This window comes from Dreissena polymorpha, chromosome 3 (genome assembly GCF_020536995.1).
Source record: "Dreissena polymorpha isolate Duluth1 chromosome 3, UMN_Dpol_1.0, whole genome shotgun sequence".
NCBI lineage: Eukaryota > Metazoa > Mollusca > Bivalvia > Myida > Dreissenidae > Dreissena > Dreissena polymorpha.
The window spans coordinates 84,428,053-84,451,832 of record NC_068357.1 but is presented as its reverse complement, the minus strand read 5'-3'; positions in this window follow the sequence as shown (position 1 = coordinate 84,451,832).

Here is a 23,780-nt window from a genome sequence, read left to right as displayed (position 1 = left end):
TTTGAAAATCGGTTACACAAAAAGGGAGTTATCCCCTTTGGAAAAGTTAAAAAATGTGATTTTTCTGCTAAAAACACATTTTGAGTTTTGAAATTAGTATTATGATGGCAACCCATATATGTTATATATGATTTTAAAGAGGATGACATAACAAGTACACAACTGAAAAAAATGAAAATTGGTTGAATATAAGTGGAGTTAGCCTCCTTGGAAAATTTCAAAAATGTGATTTTTCTGCTAAAAACACTTTTGAGTTTTAAAATTAGTATTATGATGATAACCCATTGATGTTATATATATAATTCTGAATGGAATGACACACCAAGTACAAAACCGAAATCATTTTGTAAATCGGTTGAACATAAGTGGAGTTATCCCCCTTTTAAATTTTCAAAAAATGTGATTTTTCTGCTAAAACAAATTAAGAGTTTTGAAATAAGTATAATGATGATAACTCAATAATGTTATATATATATTGAAGGGAATGACACAACAAGTACAAAGCTGAAAATATTTTGAAAATCGGTTGAACATAAGCGGAGTTATCCCCCTTGACAGATTTCAAAAATGTGATTTTTTCTGCTATAAACACATTTTTAGTTTTGAAATTATTACTATGATGTTATGATGCAAAAACATTTTGTCTACTGATAAATAATAAATCATGCGTGCATGTGTTCTCCTTGGCTTAATAATTGTTATTTTATTACATTAACTTCATTTATTATGATTAATCTTGTGCTGCAATGTTATATGTTATGTTATCTAGTATGTTGCAACAGTAAGTTATCAGTCCAAATAAAGTTTTGTTTAAAGCACAGACACATGTTGTTGTTTTGTTTTTAAGGAATACCTGTGATATTACTGTTCCATTGTACCATCTGTATTTTCCACTTTCTTCAATGAACTTGTGCATAATATTTCGACCAACCAAGTCATGGATTATATCAGATACAGGAATTGCATTTGCCTTGTCCATAAGTACTATTACTGTTTTCTTTAGTTCATCTACAGATAACATTATTCGTCTGCCATTAATATGTTTGCTCATTTTGTACACATCTTTATTACATTGTTGTTGGAATACGTTCTTTCTAAATCTCAGTTGTACTCATAAAGCTTCTTCTTGTTCTGATTTGGATTTAATTTAACAAAGTGCGTCATTCATCTGTAATTCGTTCTGCCACAATCCATAAAATGTCATGTCCAGTGTTTCTTTTTCTAGTCGTTCAATTCTTCTCCATTCCTGATTTTCTTTCTTCTTGAAATCCTCTCGTATCGCTGCTTTTCAATCCCTTTAGCATGTATTGTTTGTTCTCTTTGTTTGATTTTTTTTTCATTTTTACTTCCTTGCGGCTTTGTTTTATTATTTCATGTGCATTTTTCAGTTCAGAAAGTCATTCTGACGTTTTGTTGCGAAAATGTTATGTGCAATTCTAATGTTATTGTATTTATATTTGGTTTCTTAATAGCAGATGGTCCGCATATGAAAAAACGCGTTCAGGAAATTTGTTATCAACACTCTTCGTTTGAATCAGATTTAGATGTGTCAATTCTCCACCAGGAAGATGGTCTTTATTATGAGTTTAAATTAATTTAGGAAATACAGGCAACATGGAACATAACACTCAGGATAACGATAATATGATTGTCTATTGCAGAACTTTGCAAGAGGTATTTATACATTTTATCTTCTTTCACTGCAACACCATCATATAAAATAATTTTACCACATATAAAGTCCTCAATGTGTGTCGACACATATTCAAGATATTCAGTCAGTACATTCAAGCGGTCATTAAACATTGTAATATTTATTTCCTTGTTCTCAAGAACATTCCAAAATGGTGTTGTTATAAGCTTTGATACAAGGCCAAGAGCCTTTCAACTGGCTACAAAAATCTCTCAAATCATGTAAAGCAGATGACAAAAGCAAATTAAGGTTTGGTCTTTTCTCCAATAATTCAATGTTTTCTTCAATGACAGTCTCCAATTGATCTTTTATTTGTAAATTTTCAGATTTTTTTCCTCAGTTCATTAGCTAGACTAAGAGCAACAGTGAATAATGTTTCTGTGGATTTGGGATCATCATTTGGACATAATTGGCTTAGAGGTTTTTAAGTAAATGTTTGCATCTGTTTAAATCTGATTATCAGGAAATGTTTCTATTGATTCCATTAATCTATTTAAATTTTCGTTTCCTTTAACTCGAGCTTTATTGTTATTCAAATGTTGATACGTATCATATGTTCTTCTAAAGATTTCAACAATGTGCATTTGCTTATATTGACTTGTTGTTCCCTTGACAAAACTGTGCATGTGTCACCCATGCCTCTACTGTTAATCATTGTGATAACCTTTTCATTGGTGACCGCTGGCATTTTCGTCTGAAAATGCATTTAAAAAATCAAAACTACTTACATGTATATCATCAATCCTTGCTGCAAGCTCCTGGTATGTGCAACATTTGATCTGTAAAATATGGAAACAACAAATATAACATTTTCAAAACATTCAAATACAGGGACCCATTGATGGTATCTTTGAATTAAAATATACACTTTTGTATTTCTTTTTGTGTGGTATAAATTATACATTTATTAATATGCAGCAGTACAACAACTACTGTTGATAAATACCAAAATGGTTAACCTAAAATTCACATAATAAATATTGATGCAACAATTACACGTGCAATTTCAACATGTCCCAGTTAAAACATATAATAATTATTATCATGTACATGCATCATGCAAACAGTTTTGTCAAACAATTTAAACTTCTTAAATAAACAGTACTGTCAATTCAAAACTGATTTAATGTTATGATGCTTTCAACATTTACTAATGAAAAAAAATGCACATCACCAGTAGAGCTGCCATTGCAATGTAAATATACAAATTAAATTACGTTAATATTGTAAATGTAGAAAAAATTTATGATGCAAGATACAGAACATAAAAATAGCCATCATTATTTCCCAAAATGATAAGGTTACTTTTGAAGTCATTTACTTGTTAAACATGTCAGAGTTAATATTAAAAAACACAATAATAGTTAAGTTTGTAAATGAATACCCTTATTGCTACCTAATCATATTATGTTTATCTTTAAGGTGCAATTAATTTACAAAACTAAAATCATTAAAAACACAAATTATTAAGTAAATAATTTATCTCGGTCGAATTTCGGGCACCTGTTTTGTTTCCTTTCGTTTTCAAGCTTACACCTTCCGGTTTAGACTCAGATCGACCTTGACTTTGTAAAGGCTTCACAAATAAAATGCGCAGACGACAACTAACTCAATGATTATTGTTTCGTAATGAAAACAGCTTTGTCTTCAATGAAATGCCATAAAATCGATGCCAACGAAAATACAAATAGGTAAAATATGCACTTTAAATTCACCTGAACCCTTTTCATGTAATTTTTCAAAACAAAATATTATTTAATCTTCGATTTTGTTTTTTTTTACGTGCACACGTCTGTTTACAATATAAGTAATGTAAGTTCTACCCACAATTCTCAAAATCAAATCATTCAGGAAGCGGAATTTACGACACCTATGAAAACAAAAATGGCGGATTTCGAATGCTGAATTTCCAAACTCTGATTGAAACTTTCGTAATAATCGTCATTAATTTAATATTAAAACACGTTTAAAATATTATAAAACAAATATCTTACCTTGCTAAAAATGTTATTTCCCACTGAAAATCTTATAATTTATGTATGTTATGACAATTTACAAACATGCTAATCACAACACTGCCAGATGGGGAGCTATTTTTAGGCGAATACGCTGAAGTCTCCATTATTATTGAGAAAGTTCCCTCCCATTATTTAGTCGTTGTACAAAAATTAAGTAGGTACCTACTATATAGTTATTGGTTACCTATTATATAATTGATTTGTACCTTCTTATAATGTCATAGGTATCCACTTATCTTCAGTTTTAGCCAAGGTCATGCGCCATAAATTTTCGTGGCCGGTCCCGAGATTGCAGTCACGTGATATGCATGGTCGTCGGTTCAATTTCTGCATTTATTTTCTGAGCAGATGTTGATTTACTTGAAAAACACATATTAATAAACAAGACATATATTTTTAAAGATAAACGGCCTTGATTGTGGTTGGTTTTGACGAACGATCAAAAGTTATAGCTATGAGATCAATCATAGCGAATGCCTTTTTTTCTGCGCAGGTCTTAGCGGCATCACAAGCAAATCTACTACGCGGTGATGCGCCATATTTCTTGGCTTATTTCGCTTTATTAGATATTATTTATCAGATATCTATATTTACAGAACAGAAAAACACAAGACGATTAAGGTTAGCCGGCAACACACGAAAATAGGTTAGCCGGCAACACACGAATCATCCGTATATATTTGAAATATTTATACGCGCGTTCTTTAAACAGACCTGTTTTAGTGGTTGGTCGGATATTTTGATTAGATTCGATTATATAGAGAATACTAGGTCGGTGCCGAATAAAGAGAAGTTTATTTTGCGAGGCTTAGAAAATCTGAACCACGAGCCTTTCAGGTAGATATCAACTATATCGGGTTAGGTAGTTTTTAGTGTATGTAACATTTAATTTGCTCAGTATTCGAGGGGGTGACGGCGTTGTATGTTTCTGAAAAATCTCAAGGATTCATCCATCGGGATTGAAGATCATTGAACCAATTAACCTCCGCAGTGGAATGTGTCTGCCGATAACAATAATAACAGCTAATGTACAGTGCATAATAAAAACAATGGTGTTTATTTACTGGTTCTCTTTAGAATTTCGGAGTGTAACCGAGTATGCACCAGTCCAATTGAAACCAAATCACGCCATCAAACCCCGTGGATGGGCAGGGGATAGCGGGGGACTAATCCCGTGTTTTACCTGTTGTCAGGGGTAAAGCCGGACTTTCTACGTAGTTTGATCAACAGTTATTTATGCACGATGTATGTTTGCATACAGTTCATGAAAAAATAAAAGAAAAGTGTAAACAATTAAATGAACTCATCCATAGATAAATGAGATGTATGCGTATGTCCATCTGTTCTTCATTCTGTCCTGTACTGGTTGCTGAGCAATTCTCTTAAGAATATCGATCATGTTTTTAACATTATAAAAATCGTAACGATGTAAAACATAATTTCTTTGGCTAAAATAAATAAGTTGAAGTTGATCTTCTGCCCTGTGTGCAAATATTTTCAAGCCTTAATTCGGGGCTCCAAAAGTGAATCAAAATTCGCTTAAATTAACAATCTTAAGAGTATTTTTGCGGAAGTCAATTTTGAACATAATTTCTTTCAGTAAATTGATGCCATTAAGTTATTTGTAACACTATTAAATCGTAGATTGGTGCAAGAAAATCATGCCTTTCACAATAATTTGGGACTGAACTTAATCATTAAAATCAAGCATCCATTCGCATAACCAAAATGAACATGGCACCGGGAACGACGTAATATTTATGTCAATTTAGCTCAAGGTTGCCAGATTTCCACACGATCTATTTTACTAACAAAAAACCCATAAGATACATCTTAATATTCGGCCTTGTGAAGTTGTATATCGATTACAGAGAACCTGTAGATGATTTTATAACATTTGTGTGATGATTTAGTAGATTTAGTAGATTTAGTAGAAAATATTGTTATCATAGAGGAAAATGATGAAAACCTTCCGAGATACTACTCGCTCCCGAGAATTACCAGTACCTTTATTATATTTTCGACCATCGGTGTTCATTCATTCTAAAAGTGCAGATTTAATGTAGAATTGACTGTTTAAAATAGAGAAAAATTTGAGAATAGAATACCATGCATGAACTGATGCCATCAACGTAAAATAACTGGAAGATGATTATTATATTAAATAATATATGTTGACAATAGAATATCCTGCCTTGACTGTTGTCATGATCGTATAACAACAGGCAGAGCATGTTCTATACGTTGACAATAAAATACCATGCCTTGACTGTTGTCATGAAAATATAACAACAGGCGGAGTATGTTCTATAGGTTGACAATATAATATCCTGCCTTGACTGTTGTCGTGAACATATAACGACAGGCGGAGCATGTTCTGTATGTTGACAATAGAATATCCTGACTTGACTGTATGTATGTTAACAATAGAATACCATGCCTTGGCTGTTGTCATGAACATATAACAATAGGCAGAGCATGTTCTAGATGTTGACAATAAAATACCATACCTTGACTGTTGTCATGAACATATAACAACAGGCGGAGTCTGTTCTATAGGTTGATAGTAGAATATCCTGCCTTGACTGTTGTCATGACAATAGAATATCCTGCATTGACTGTTGTCAGGAACATATAACAACAGGCGGAGCATGATCTATATGTCAACAATAGAATATCCTGCCTTGACTGTTGTCATGAACATATAATAACAGTCAGAGCATGTTCCATATGTTGACAATAGTGGAAGCTGTACACAGTGCAGGCTTGGACACTTTTATTTGCAAACGATGCGAATATGATGTGGAATAATGCCTACGTTATAGACTTTACAATGTGCGGAATATATTAGTCTAAGATAGAGGACATTGGATGTATTACTTCCCTTTCTTTGTCTAAATGAGACACTTCTAGTCAAAACATCTAGTCGAGTTATTTAATATTGAACAATTGTCATATTGTCACTTACTACGAATAGTTGCATGAGCGAGCAAATTGTTGTCTTTCAGAAGTTTTGAATGTCATACGGGGTTAAAATAAGGTAAACAAATCCCACCTTCGTTATATTTTATTGGTCGATGCTAAGTATGAACAATTAAAATTGTCCATGTCGACATATGCATATTAGATGAAACGCAAATATATGTAATGTTGTTTGCAGATGTTATATAATTTCTGACTGTATTGAAAATAACTTAATTTAAAAAATAAATATCAAAGACTCGTTTTCAAATACAATGTTCTGTGTTTCCGCTTGAACCGATCACTCAATCCCGATTTCGTTTTCGGTCCGGATTGTCGCTGGTCTCATTCCAGAGGGCAACATATTATATCTTATTCACAAACTAGGGCACTAGGTGAAATAATAGGAAAACATTGTTAACACGCTAGAGGACACATTTTCTGTCCGACATTCATAAAATTTGGTCAGAATGTACATTTCTTTCAAATGTAGGTCAAGTTTGAAAGTGGGTCATGTGTTGTCAAAAACTAGGTCACCAGGCCAAATCGTAGAAAAAGTATGTTAACACTCTAGAGGTCACATTTTCTTCCTGATCTTCATGACAATTGGTCAAAATGGTCATCTCAATGAAATCTAGGTAAATTTTGGAAGTGGGTCATATGCGGTTACCAGGTAAAATCATGGAAAAAGCCTGCTGACACGCTAGAGTCGATATATTCTTCCTGATTTTTATGACAATTGGTCAGAATATTCTTCTCAATGAATTCTGGGTCAAGTTCCAAAGTGGGCCATGTGCATTCAAAAACTAGGTCACCAGGTCAAATTACAGAAAAGTTAGTTTACACTAGTATTCTAGGGGTCACATTTTCTTCTTGATCTTCACGAAAATTGGTCAGAATGAAATCTATGTCGAGTTTGAAAGAAGGTCATAGGTTGTTAAAAATTAGGTCACTAGGTCAAATCATACAAATAGTATGTTGACATTCTAGATGTCACCTTGAAACAGGTGAAACGGGTGAGCAATACAGGTATATTTTGTTTTACTACATGATTTGAATATGTGTCCTTACAATTCATGAATAATTCAGTGTCAATGTCCAAATTTATGTTTACCTTCTGTGCCTGCCTATATTGTTATATTCGAATTGACAGCTGTTATTATGTCTTCTTTAGAACAGTTCAAGTATGTTAATACATCTTGAATAAAACAATACTCCGCCTGTTTTTATTTGTTTGTGTTACAGTCCTTTATAATGGTTGGTTCCCCATTGACAACATACGCACCATTATGGCAAAAGTTCAAGCATGATAAAATATTGTCAACATACAGATCATGCCGACAATCAACATATAGAACATGCCTCGCCTGTTGTTATGTGTTCATGGCAACAGTCAATGCATGGTACCCTATTGTTAACATATAGAACATCCTCCGCCTGGTGGTATATGTTCATGACAACAGCCAAGGCATGGTATTCTGTTGTCAACATATGAACGGTGCACCGTATGTTGTTATAATGTATGTTCATTACAACACACAAGACATGGTGTTCTATTGTCAACATATAGAACATGCTCCGCCTGTTGTTATCCGTTCATGACAACAGCCATGGCATTGTATTCTATTGTCAACATATAGGACATGCCCCGCCTGGTGTTATATGCCCAAGACAACAGCCAAGGCATAGTCATCTATTGTCAACATATAGACCATGCACCGTCTGTTGATATATGTTCATTACAACAGCCAATACGTGTTAATCTATTGCCAAAATACAGAAAATGCTCCGCATGTTGTTATACGTTCATGACAACCACCAAGGCATGTTATTATGTTGTCAACATATTGAACATGCTCCATCTGGTGTTGTTATATGTTCATGACAACAGCCAAGGCATGGTATTCTATTGTCAACATATAGAACATGCTCCGCCTGTTTTTTATGCGTTTATGATAACATACAAGGCATGGTATTTTGTTGTCAACATATAGAACATATTTCACCTGGTGTTATATGTTTATGACAGCAGTCAAGGCATGATATTCTATTGTCAACATTTAGAACATGCTCCACCTGTTGTTATACATTCGTGACAACAGACAAGACGTGGTATTATATTGTTAACATACAGAGCATGGTCCGCCTGTTTTTATACGTTCATCACAACAGCCAAGTCATGGTATTCTATGGTAAACATATAGAACATGCTTCGCCTATTGTTATACGTTCATGACAACAGCCAAGTCATTGTATTCTATTGTCATAATACAGAACATGCTCCACCTGTTGTTATACGTTCGTGACAACAGCCAAGGCATGGTATTCTATTGTCAACATATAGAACATGCTCCTCCTATTGTTACATGGTTATGACAACAGCAAAGACATGGTATTCTAATGTCAACACGAACAAAGACCGATCACAATAGCTCACCTTGTAACTTCTTGACAGCTGATCTGAAAAGTTGCAGCCATTTGTCAAGGTATGTAAAATGCTATCAGAACCTCCATTAAAGAAATGCTGAAACGGCGCATGAATTTCAAATTTCAAAAGGCGTTCATTGCACTTTAAAGTGTATGATTCTTCAATCAAATTACTTAAAAGTATATATATATATATTTGAATTATAGTGCATTAAGCTAACGTGCATAGCTATAATCATGCTGTTACCAAGTTAGAGTACAGTCGATTGGTGTATTCCGGATAGCTAAGCACTCCATGTCTAATTTCAATTATTACATCATGCATTCGGTAATTAAACCATTAAATCTCGAAAGACAAATGTCTGACCTATTGATACATACCAGCGGATTTAAATTTCCGACAATTATTATTTGTTTACAGAGCGAATTTCATGGAACACTGATTCAGCCATTAGCGGACCGCTTAGGTCTTTAGCGGATTACTATGTATAACGCTCTGGGGCTTTTCTCAAGACAGCTACAAATCGGTCATAATGCAGTAAATCTTACCCAGTGATGGCATTTTGGTGTTGAAATATAGTAGAAGTCATAATCATCACGAAGATGTATGCTGAAATAACTTAAATGTACTAGGAAATTCACGTAATAAATAAATGTGACAACAAACACTTTTTGTGAGATAATAAGGTTTAATTGACAGAAATGATTGGCAAAACACATACTGCAAATCACAGATAATCATTGACTAGTATGGCAAGCGGTTCGACGCATAATCCCAAGAAACTAGGTTTCTCATTAGAACCTAGGTTCTCAGAATGAAAACTTGGGTTCTTGAAGCCATGTGCAATTTTCAAGCGAGAACCTAGGTTCTCATTCTGAGAACCTAGGTTCTCATGAGAAACCTAGTTTCTTGGAATTATGCGTCGAACCGCTTGCCATAGACTAGGATTACAGACAAACATAACAGATAATAGATTAACATTATAACTGCACAAAAACATCAATTATGAGATTAATTGAGATCTAATTGACAAAAAATATTGGTAAAACGAAAAATGTAAATCAAATTGAGATCTAATTGACAAAAAATATTGGTAAAACAAAAAAATGTAAATCAAACTGAAAATCACAGAGAATCATTGACTAGGATCACAGGTTAACACAACAGACAATAGATATTTATTATAAATGCATAACCCTGTCCAGCATTTATATATTTGCAAACGACAAAAGAACATGCAAAAATGAAGTGAAATAGTATTTTATTTTCATTCCTTGACAAATATTCAATGGAAATGTATACTCAATAATTAATATGTAGTGTTGGTTGCAATATGCTATACATGTTTCATTTTAGTGTTTATTCCCACCAATTGTTTCCTGTTAATACTGTAAACTAGTACAATATTACTTGCTTTTCATTAGAATATATCTGACTAAAACATGGCTTAATAAAATACAAAACTGTCACAACAAATAATGAAATATTTATTTATTTAAAGGCATAGCATTATGCGCCGTGAGAAAAATGAAATAAGATAAATCTACTTTAAAGGTAGTGTGTTGCTTAATCATACAATGATCAGAACAAAAAAGACAATTGAAAAAAACATGGTTTTTACATCATCATGTAGAACACACTAGATAGACATATTGGACATGTGCATGTATTATTATAAGATACATTTACTTTTAAGGTATTGAGTTACTTAATGATACAATGGTCAGAATAAAAAAAGAAAAAAAATGTGAAAATCATGGTTTTAAAATCATCAAGTAGAACACATTAAACAGAAACACTATTTTTGTACATGAACATGTATAATAACTTTAAAATACATGTATTGTGTTGCTTAATGATACAATGGTCAGAACAAAACAGAAAAAAACAACAACATGGTTTTGACATCATCATGTAGAACATGTTAAATAGACATATTATTTTTATGTACTTATAAACCTATAAACAATTATTGTTTTCATATTTCATCCTTTGAATCTTCAAAAAACTCGTATCTATTTGATCAAATGAAGAAATTCAGTTTGACTTCTACTGAAAGAAATAAACAAGAGATGCTTTCGTCAGAAGCACAATGCCCTCTATTGCGCCGTTTTGAAATAAAAAATATATATTATTATTTTTTGACCTTTGACCTTGAAGGATGACCTTGACCTTGAACTTCCACCACTCAAAATGTGCAGCTTCATGAGAACGCCGCTTTGAATTTTTTATTTTTTTGACCTTGAAGGATGACCTTGACCTTGAACTTCAACCACTCAAAATGTGCAGCTTCATGAGATACACATGCATGCCAAATATCAAGTTTCTATCTTCAATATTGCAAAAGTTATGGCCAATGTTCAAGTTTTCAGACAGACGGACTGACGGACAGTTCAACTGCTATATGCCATCCTACCTAGGGCATGAAAAGATTTGAATAAAATTCTTCTGATTGAATTGACTATTTTCCAACTGTAAATTTCTTGGAAAGTTTCAGTTGTTATTACATATTGGGCATCGATCGAGATAATATGTATGTTGAGTCAACCCCCACATTCCTATATATGGGTCACCACATGTCCGCTATTCACTAAATCGAGTGTTGCAACTTTCATACTTATTTTAAGTGATACGCATACATTTGTTTTCTGAGCATTCTAACTTTAGTAAAGGACACATTATACTAAAATATTACAGCAATGGACATTGTATTTACCTCACAAAATCTGAAAATTACACGGTACCATGCGTCTGCACTTTTATTTTCGTCGCAAAAACGGTGCTACATAACGTGACCTTGTTTTGTTGTCGAAAAAAAATTATTTGTAACAATTGACAAACGTCAACAAAAACATGAATCGACTGAAAAACGATAGCCTTTTTAAATTAAATTCGTAAAAAACTATAAATTTAAACATAAATAAATGTATTTTGCAAAAAAAGTTTAACCTATCCGCTACTCACTAAAATCCGGAATACACCAATCGACTGTAGGTGGGTTGGAAACCACGATTTACAATTTTTACCCACATTATCTTTTAAGGGCGTATATATACACCATTGGTTTCATGTTTATTCTTCGTTGGTAGATTTCCGTGGAATAATTTACAAACTTAAATGGTTTTTATGCCCTCATATATGTCTTCCTATAAACGACATTTTCATAATTCCCAGTATTTGGTATTTAGTACCGTCATATTTTCTGTCTCTCGACATTTTCATTTTTCCCAGTAGTATGTTGTTTTAATAAAGGATCTTAAATGAATATAAGATGTTTTGCTTTAAATATTTGCATTGTTTTTATAACATGTATTTAAAAAAATCTGATGAATTTTTGTCATTCTTTAAATAAAAATATTAAGATAACATTCCCTTCACCTTGTATTTGATGAAACTCAGCTTACCTATTAATAGCGACCTTTTGTACTGTCCATTGAACTTTTATACAACGATTTTAGACAAAAATGTAGTGGACGAATCAACAAATGGTGACCGAATATATTGCACATTATAAACGAGAAATAGGGTTATTCATAAAAGATAAACTAAATTACATGCATGAAAAAAACAGTCATAAGACAGCTTGCGTATTGAGCGGTTATAGATCATTTTATATAGGATAATATATCTTGGTTAGTTCCCCGTGTATACAAATAAAGTTCCTTTGTAAAAAATATATCGAACAATACTAGTAAATAAGGCTTCCATATGGTACGAGTTAGGTTAAATGAACATTATTAATTTTCGGACCCATGCAAAGAGAATGACTCAATGAGTATAACGAACGGAAATGTAAACATGAAGTTGTGTTATTTATAGCTTGTTGGTTTTCCATAATCTATTTAAAGTACACTTCGACACCGTTATTTCGAACACCGATAATCCGAAGTCACCGTTATTTCGAAGTATTTTTCTGGTCCCGATTTTGATTCTTGTTTGTTTAATGTAAAATTTCATTGTTAATCCGAACTTCGTTAAACCGAAGAAATCGTTAATTCGAAGTGATTCTGTCGGTCCCAACACTATAATTCGCACCTAATTATCAATCTTTAATCCGAAGTCAAAACTGCAAAATACTGAGCGTAATTTCACACCTTTGTCGTGGCGCGTCAAAAGCCGATAATAACACCTTTGTCGTCTGCGCGAACGCCGGTGTTCAGAGAGACATCGCGTATTATTAAACAAAAAGGTTAATTTATTTCCGAAAATGTATGCATATGTATGTATGTCTGATAATTTGTGCTATTCGTTTTATTTTATATGTTCTGTAATTAGAGAAAAATGAAAACAAGAATCGTTTTATTCCCCCGTTTGTTACGAGTAGAAATATATTGCTATCTGACTAGGTTACGTTTTTAAGTAAGCGTGTAACCGAACCATGCGAATTCCACAACGTTTTATTTTTAAGGAATCAAAGAAGTCTTCTGTCAAATGTTTATTTCGAATTGTCGTTAATCCGAAGTTTTTTTAACGGTCCCCACGACTTCGAAATAACGGTGTTGAAGTGTACCTTGTTGGCGCAAGCGCATTACAATACCAGGCCTCGGTCGTTTTCGTTGTCGGCTTCCCGCTATTCGGCACCGACCTAGTATTCGATTTATCCCATCAATTTTCTTAGTCGTCAATTATTTCTTTAAAATTATAATAGGAAAATAGAACAACACGGAAATTCCCAAAGTTATTTTAAACAAACATTGTTTTTCGACCTAAGATGTAAAGAGGTCCGCGTGAGAAAAAAGTACCAGAATATTTCAAACAATACGATAAACAGAATTCATTTATTTACAAGACATTGGATCACTTTCATATGTTACCAAAACTGAACCAAATAAATAACAATAACTAAATTATATTTAAAGAGATGTAAAGAGCCATGCTCATTTTGAAAAAAATGGTCTACACAGTAGACCGAGCACGAGAGTCGACTTTGTGTGTAGAGCAAATTGATGCTCTTTGACGGATTTACGGTGTGTTAAAGGTGTTATTTCGATACTGAATTAGTTATTGTGTACATGACAATTCTGGATGTGGAACGTTGCCTCGAAGAACTGGGAATTAAATGAGCTGGACAGTGAGTGCTGGAAGCTGTACTGTGCCTGTTGGTGGGGAACATGCAATGGTGTTTCGGGTAGTATTTCCGCTTCGTTCTTGTGTTGTTCCGGCTGGCTATGGTGCTGCGTTGACGTAAATTTGACCGTGCTGGTGACAGAGTGTTTTCTACCTTGGATTGGTTCTGCATTTTTTGACGAATGAACCATTGCATGCTTTCTTTGCGATCAGATTCAGACTCTTGAGGTTCCAGCATCATCACTGTGTTTGTAGCTAGATAGAATAGGTCTTTCACATCACAAAACTTTGGTGGGCGTTTCTTTGCATAAATTTTGTACAAACCAAATGGATTTCTGGGGTCATTTTCATTAGTGGCAAACATTTTTGGAGTGACTCTTCTGACATCGCTCACGATTTCTCCACTTCTAGTCTTGGTTTGACGTTCATTGACTTCCAAGTACTCGGTCCCATCAGAAGATATTTTCAGTTTAATGTCCCCCCGATCTGTTAGAAAATAATACTTTATTCTATTTTTTTTATATTTCAGTAATTTATTATTATAACTTTATATTACCCTGGTGAGTAACAGTATAGGGCAGGCTATTTAAAAAGGTAGCTGCTAAAGTAGTAAGTCACGAAAAATTAGAATAATTTAAGAAGCAAATCTGGGAAATATCAGGTTATTACAATACATGATATTTTTTATATTAAATTATTTCTTTTTTTTAGAAAATAAATATTTTTTTTGAGCTGTAACGATTCGGTTCGATGCGGTGAAAAACCGGTTCCTTACCGCCGATTCGATTTCGATACCAATACGGCAAATTTCGATTCGATTCACTGCAATTCCGATTGATCCGCATTTTAAACCTTACTTTCTAAATCCGTCTTGTCATTTGTAATACTTCTTGTGATTGGTCAATAGCCAATATGGCATCCAATGAATGATTGAATAACATGTTGCGCATTACATCAGCCGGTAAAATGGCTTCTTCAGCAAAGCTGAAAAACGCTCCGTCGAAATTGAAATCAAAAGTGTTGCCACATTTCGGGTTTCGAGATGGTTATAATGAAAAGGAAACTTGCAAAACGTGTTTTGTAGACGTAACTTAACCTTAATCTGGAAGCATTACAAGTTTGAGGCAACATTTAAAGAGGAAACACTGTGTTGATATTTCAGATAAATCTTCATCTCCCACTACAAGCTCTTTGAACACGTTAGCAAACAAATCTGAGACAGATCTGGGTCAAATGAAACTGACTGATTTCAAATCCAAACTGACAAGTGACAGGTCGAATTTGATTACTTAATCTATTGCTGGTTTCTTGGCCCAATACATGCGTCCCTATAGTACTGTTGAGAGTTGTGGTTTCAAGAACATGTTTAACGTACTGGAACCAATGTATAAAGTCCCTAGTCGACCACGTATTAGATAGAAAGTAATGCCAGCACTCTGGAAATCTGTCCAAGATCGGGTAATTAAGCAACTGCAAAATGCAGACAGCATTGCTATCACAACAGATTATTTGACATAAAGAGAATTATTTAGCTGTATCAGCCAACTTTATCAATAAGGATTGGCAGGTCGTAAACTATACCATTGAAACGAAACAATTTGGTGGTTCACACACAGCTGAAAACTTGGCCATCGGACTACAAGGGACAGTGACACAGTGGCAGCTTGAGCGTAATGGTAAGGGTCCTGCCATTACGACTGACAATGCAAGTAATATTGTTCGGGCTGTCATGGAATCTGGCCTTGGTCCGCATATTGTATGTTTCGCGCAAATCATAAACTTAGAAACACAACGGCACTTGAAAGTCTCACAAGTAGATAGACTGCTAGGTAGGGTGCGACGTGTAGTTACGTACTTCCACAAAAGTACATCAGCCGCAAGTAGCTTGAAGCTGATGTAGTCGCGATTAGGAAAACCTCAGCACAAACTGCTGATTGATTTGCCGAGTAGGTGGAAGCTTTGATATGTGCAGCCGCTATCTTGAGCAGCAAGCACCTGTATATGCCGCCTTGGTAGAGATGAAGAAAGTTAGTGATGTAGCAACCCTATCAGAGAGTGATATGCAGAACATTGAAAACATTGTAAAAGTTCTGAGACCCCTGAAGACGGTAACGAAAATGATGTGTAGCCAGAAACATCCGACTGTATCACTCATACATCCGATGAAAGAAATGCTTCTTGGACATCTCGAGACCTCAATGTCTGTTAACTCATTGGTGTCAGATATCAAGAAAGCAATCAGCTCTGACCGCAAAACAAGGTTAAGGTTTGGTTAATTTGATTTAATAATCAGAAATAACATATATCATAATGTAAAAACATTACTTAAATTTACTTGGAATCGTTTATAATATCAAATAATCATATTCCAACAGGAAACAGTATATATTGCTAATAAGAAATACAAATCTTTAGTTAATTAAACTCTTTAAACACAAATACATGTTACATGCTATCGCATATCTTGGAAAGCAAATAGGTTGCAGTTACTGAAATATATTGACATACTCATACTTTACCATTTAAGGTACTCTGATGCAAATATCCTGGAGTTCCTTCTGCAGATTTCAGTCCTTGATCCATGGTTTAAGAGCCCACCCTACCTTGACGATGATTCCAGGCAAAACGTGTACATAAGTATTCCGAACATGGCAGGGATTGCTCCAATATGCCAGGCATGTAGCTGGCTAATACTGTATTAGTATTTCGAGATCTTAATAAACTAATTATAATTGTTCTTCTTAAAAAGCTAGCTTTTAAGTTCATTGTGAGTTTAGTGATTAGTTTTCCTTGCATATAAAAGTTCATCATATAGTTTGGATACATGTGGTGTACATTGTAAATAACAGGATACCTTTAACGGTTTTTAATTTCTTTTTACACATAGTGAGGCACCTGATGAGACGTCGCCATGTGAGAATCCGGTGGCTACTATACCCACGCTGGAGGAAGGAGAACCCCCTTCGAAACTACAGAAAGAAGACAAATAGTGCTGCACTAGCTGACTTGTTTGGTGACGTATTTGTTTCTAGGGAAGAGACCCAAAAAAAATTCTTTGATATGGTAAGAGCTGAGCTGGTGTCCTACAAGAAAGGAGATTGTCTCCTTTTGAACTCTGAAGACGGTTGTGAGGTCAGTGATTCTCTGCGTTGGTGGAAGGCATGGGAGGACAAGTATCCTTTGCTGTCCAAACATGCCTAGAGGCTACTTGGCATACCCGCAAAGTGTTGCAAGTATTCTCCACTGCAGGTGATGTCGTGACGGCACAGCCAGCATGCCTATCGGGTGATTAAGTCGACATGCTTGTTTTCCTAAAGCAAAACATCATCATTCCGGATGACCTATTATAAAGCGAGAAACGATATTGATTAAACAATTGTGAAACTGACAGTGTTAACAAATAATTTGTTTATGCTTACAACATACATTTATTTGTGTTTGTTAATGTTGGTAGTTTTTTTGTCTACAACATTTTCTCAGTTCATTTTCAAGTAGATTTTGAAAGCCTATTTTGCTTCTGGCAGTTTAAGTGTAGATATTGTGAAGTTATAAGTAATGTGAATTATTACCTTAATACCTTTGCGGATGTTTCTCTTTATTTGACATACAGAAAGTCTCTACCGTGTCACAGTATTTTGTTTTGATCTCTTCATGCTTATATATATGTCTGTTTAATTTCTTATATTCTATACAAAGTGGTTTGCTTGGACTAATAAGAGTTCTAGTCAGTTAGTGTGTAGAAAACAATGATGGGATTTGTATCACCAACATTTTTATAAAAGAAAGTTACCGTTACTAAATTATACCCATGTGATGTTTTGATCTCATTTTATTTCTTAATACATATGATTTTTGTTTTTATTTTTCTGTTAAACACATGTGATACATTGTGCATTTTATGTTATTTAAGATAAATCAACAGGAAGTTTTGTTTAATAAATGTGTTACTTATAATATAAAACAATGTCGCTTTTTAAAATTTTATATCAAAACTTAAACACTTTAAATGTACAAAATAATAAGTTAATAACAAATACCAAACATTTATTCATGCACTGGACAAACCAAACATAAAATAGTTTGGAAAATAAGCAGCAAATAGTTTAATTTTGAATCGAATAAAAAATAATCGAATCGGACCATTTGGTATCGAAATCGAATCAAATCGAATGATGGGTGAATCGTTACAGCTCTATTGTTTGTGAAACTTTACTTATATTCTGCAAAACAGTTTTTAATTTGTTTATTTATTTTCTGTAATTTCAGGTGTCAAATTGATTACACCTAAGACGGTATTGTTCCTTCGTGCCACGCAAACCGAAATGCAAGCAGTTGTTTAGCCACATCGTGTGGACAAGAGCTGTAGAACTGTAAGGACCAAGGAGACCCTTCTTCCACATGATATTAATTTCATGGTCGGTAAGTACTTCTTCCTCACATGGCCGGTTGCCTTTTCCATAAATAACATCAAATGGGGTTTGAATAAAGATTAACCCATTATTATTTATTGCATTAGAATTCTAAAAAAATATTTCTTTATTTGTCCATATTTCTAGATACACGCAAAAAATCCAAATTAACTGAATTTACGCACAACAATTCCAGATTTGATCGGTACCAGGTACTTTTCCAAAAAGTCAATATACTTGCTGTAAACTGTGAAAATCAGTCACTGTTGTCTTAAAGAAATACTCCAGTCAGTATACAAAAATATTATTGTTTTGTCAATAAATCACACTGTCATAGTTTTCATTAAATAATGCAGTACAGTATTTAGTAATGAATTTATACCGGTATTTGCTTTCATTTAAAAAGAAAGTTAGTTTTACCTGCTTTATTAGGCTTTTCTTTTTAGCATTGTAGGTTTTTCTTGTCAGAGAAAATTGTGGCCCTTTCTTATTCATAATGTTTAAAGGGTATCTGTGTCTTTTCAGCTTCCGGTCCAGGAACTGATGATGGCCCGGATACTTATCGGCTCATACTCTGTGCCATCTTGGCGTTTTAGGGCAGGATAAACTTAAAAATATGCTCGTCAAGGACATCGACATCCAACTGATGCATTTTCTTGGTCTCACTCTTTGTCTGTAGCAACCTCTGGAACTTGTTTGTGTCATTTAATGTTTTTGGCTGTGTTTTATTTTTTCTTCGTTGGTGATGTACTGTCTGACATCAGAAAGCTCAATGTTTTTAATTCATTTGGAATTGACTGGGTGAGATGTTTGGCTTCATTTTGAACTGTAACATTTGTGTTATTTTGATCATCATAATTTTACTCAGAGGCAGTTGCCTCAGTTAAATCCTCATCAAATTCAAGTGCATTTATTCCATAGTTTTGCTCTAATTCTTCAAAACTCATTTCCACAACATCTTGAATATTGTCATTTGAAAACAAACCATCCCACACCACATCAAAATTCGCTGGTTCTTTGTTAAACATTGTTGTCAAAATTTATTTAATTTACCGAAATATGTTTTGCTGCAGTTTTATTTAAATTCTTGATTGTGTATTTTTTTTATATTATTTTAAGAACAATTGATAGTTTAGACTTAAGCAGACAACTTGTTTGGCTGGTGACTTATTAAATAAAATACATGAAATAAAAAAACAACAACAACATTTCACATATTTCAATATTCATTTCTGACCAATTTATTTCCAATCAAATGATTTTTTATTGCATTGTGTTGATTTGTAGCCAATCATTGACGATAAAAGTCGATACACAAGGTAAACTATGGTGACCTAATGAACCGTGATAAGTGTCGTCCGCCGCGCGTGACAGCTATATTTCAGCATTGCCGAAATAAGGGAAATATATTTCACAGGGATTTATTTCGACAATGTGAGTCTGATGATGGGATAATATATGTTGACTGTATTAAAATGAGCATTTTGGAAAAAAATGTGTCAAACCACTATAATCAAGTCATCTCTCCTGAAGCGCGACTAAAAGGCATGTTAGTGTGAAACATATTAAATGTCGTTACGGTGTTAACAATTATCAACACATCTTCGTTATAGTCAACATTACAATTATCATCGTTACCATCATCATTATCATCGTCATCGTAGTCATCACTATTATTCTTCCTTTTTTTCTTTTGAATGGAAATAATAATCATGATAATAATTATTATTATTATGTATTGATATTATTATTAGTAGTAGTAAAAGTAGTAGCAGCAGCAGCAACGGTAGTAGTTTTTTTAATTATATATTTTAACAAACCACCTCAATTCATGTACATTTAGACAATATTCCTCATAATCAAACCTACTTAAAACAAATAGTAAATGGCATGGTCAAGATATAACCTATTTTACATTAATCGGGGGACTTTTTTGGTAGTTGCAAAACTTGTTAACATGTGCAAAGTAGATGCAAGTTAACATACATCATGAGAAGTTCGATATTTTGCCGAAACAACCGTATCAGTGTAATGTTTATTGACTTATTTATTACCCTCATATTTAGAGATTTTAATACGGATTAACTCAATATAAAAAATAATAATGTAAAACGTTTACAGGTTTTTTCAAGGCAAATACGAAGGAGTTATGTTTTATTTGGTGTTCTTACTGCAAAAAATAAGTTTGGGTAAAAATAACAAAGCGTATGGGACTGTTTGATTGCATTTATACAATATTACCGGGTCGTTTTCACATACACATTTATAAAGCACTTGATATAAAAATCAGAACAATATATTTTCTTTCTATTTATTAAACATGTCATTTCATTATACTACACTAAAATCACACGATAAACCGGGACTTCAACATGACGTTGCATTGTTCCGTTTATTAAATCTACACCCCACACAAAGGGTGTTCAATGAACAATAAAGAAGAAAATCGCACATTATATTGCAAATGTATCATAAATCATGAACAGTTTCAAACAGATTAAATATTCTCCATAAATCTGGAGTCACATTGCTTTTTCAAATCCTTCCTTCATCTACCCACTTATCAAGGTGTCAAAATTTTATGAAGAAAAAATGCAGGCTGATTTATTGCTGGAAAGCAAGCTTAATACTTGTAATTTCATACAAGTGTTCTTCGGGTAAATTGTTGCATGGACTCTTTTTTATATTTTTTTAATAAGCATGCCGGAAAACATTGTTACAATCGAGTGTTTAAAGAATTTATGATGAAACAAGCTTTTTATTGAAATGATCGGTAGACATGGGCGAACGATGTATGCACATTTTACTCATCATTTGCAGAAATCATTTCTGTTTTTTTTTTTACAGTAGATATATACACTTATTATTTATGTATGTACATAAAATAAATGCGCTTATTTAAACACGTTTTGCCTAAGTGCAAACAACGCACTGTTAGTATGGACAAAATGTTATTGTGTCCGTATTGTTTATGAAAGCTTATAGAGTCGAGTCATGCGATAATTCTTATTTGTTCACTATTAAAAGAACTGCTGACAAGGAGATCCTCTATCCGGTTATATTTTTTTCTCATGTTAAATTTTCAGCGACTGCGCTGAACTTTTTCATTTGTTTTCCGGAATAAATATAATAAAAATAAAAATAACCAGTTTAAGCAAAACGGCGTATATCACTTAATGCCATAATAAATGATACAGAATGAAATTGAATATCTGAATATCCCTTTTAATAATGAATGACGTAAAGCTTCATTCGGTCCAATACAGAGCAATAGGTACACTTTGAACGAATACAATTTTGAATAAAATGAAAATTACTTAGTGTTCAATATGTTAATATGCACTTTAAGTGATGAAAATGCACACCGCTTGATTTGGTGAATATTAGCTATATAAAGCAAATATTGAATAAATGTTAGCAAGTGAAATCTTTTCTTTCATGAATAAGTCGATTGTTCTAATTGGATAATCAACAAATTCTGCTAGAGACACCAATTATGTTATTTTTTCATTAAGCTACTCATTGTTTTACTGTAAAATGAATACATCCTTTACAGGCATATTAGACGTCAAGAAATACACAACGTCTAAATATATATTTTAGAAAAATAAATTTGATAAAATTGTTTAAAATTCGTTGACAGTGAATGGAAATTGCTGAATGCTATTGTCTAATTAAGTATTTGAAATCGATGATTGTTCGTAAAAATAGAATTTATACCATACCGTTACTTAATTAACTATTTGACATATGTACCATGAAATACAATTTAATGTACCTAATATTGTTTTTATGTGCCTTATTAATGTTTTATTAAAATGTATATAACTTGTTTTCTGTATACATATTTGAAAAGGTATTTTTGTATTTAGGTTATTTTTTCTTGTTGATAATTCTGTTGATAGAGATCTTTTTTAAACACAAACTTACAGGCAGCTGAAATACTTCAAGTGCTAACCTGATTGAATGGCGAACATTTTCCTGTAGTTAAAGGCTCATTAAAGGTAATGATCCGTAATTATTACCGATTTTTAAATATTTTTTGCGTGTTTAATTTATAAAGGTTATAAAAAACTATATATATATATATGTGCTATTGGTCATTTACATCAAAAATGAGCAATACAACTTGTTTTGAGTTTAAAATACAGTGTCCTCCAAGTAAATTGTGTTTACAATCAGTTTATTGATCCCCGTGATAACCGAAATCCCCCGATATCCCCATTAAGATTAAGTACGCCTGCCGAGTACCGAAATCCCCCATATTTACGCCTTAAAGGGTAAATATGTCATTGGTATGATTGTTTTTTTGGCATCGCTTAAAGTAACATTACTATTCGAAATCAACGAAAATTTCGTATAATTGTTCGTAAAATAAACTTAACCAATTAAAAATCAGTGTTCCTTATGACAATTGCCGAAATTTAAACGTCAGGTGTGGTCTGGTAAAATAGATGTTTGTAGATACAAAATGCTCGTTTTTATTATTGTGTTGCATATTTATTCATACGACACATGAACGGTGTTCGTGTGTCGTATGAATAGATATATTCGCGGGAATTAATTGTGGCCACAAATAAATAAAAACGAGCATTTTGTATCTACAAAAATCTATGTAATCATACCACATCTAGCGTTGAAATTGTGGCTATTGCTATAAGGAACACTGATTGTTAAGGTGTTAACTTTATTTTACGAAATACTTAACGCAATTTTCGTTGATTTTGAGCGTTATAGAGACTTTAAATGTTAATGTGCAAATAATTATGTTAATATTAAGTATTAAGCACTCTAGACAGCATACGTTGCCTCTTAGCGGGGATTTCGGTAATTACTGAGATTTCGGTATTTTTTACACACCGGTAAACAGCGATGTAAAATAAAATGTTTGTTTGTAAAAACAATTGACTTGGAGGACACTGTTTTTTAAACTCAAAACAAGTTTTATTGCTCATCTTTATGGTATAGTCTAGCATATATATATTGTTGTTTTGATAACATCTATAAATAAAATATGTCAACAATATTTAAAATCGGTAATAATTACGGATCGTCATTTTTATGAGCCTTTAAACAAAGACGCATTCAGTTCAGTTTACTCAAAGTATGTAAACTTCAATGGTCTGTTTACATGAAGCATACTTTTCCCTGTACCGTTATGTTAGGTTATCTCATGCAATGGTATAATATCGATTATAACTCAT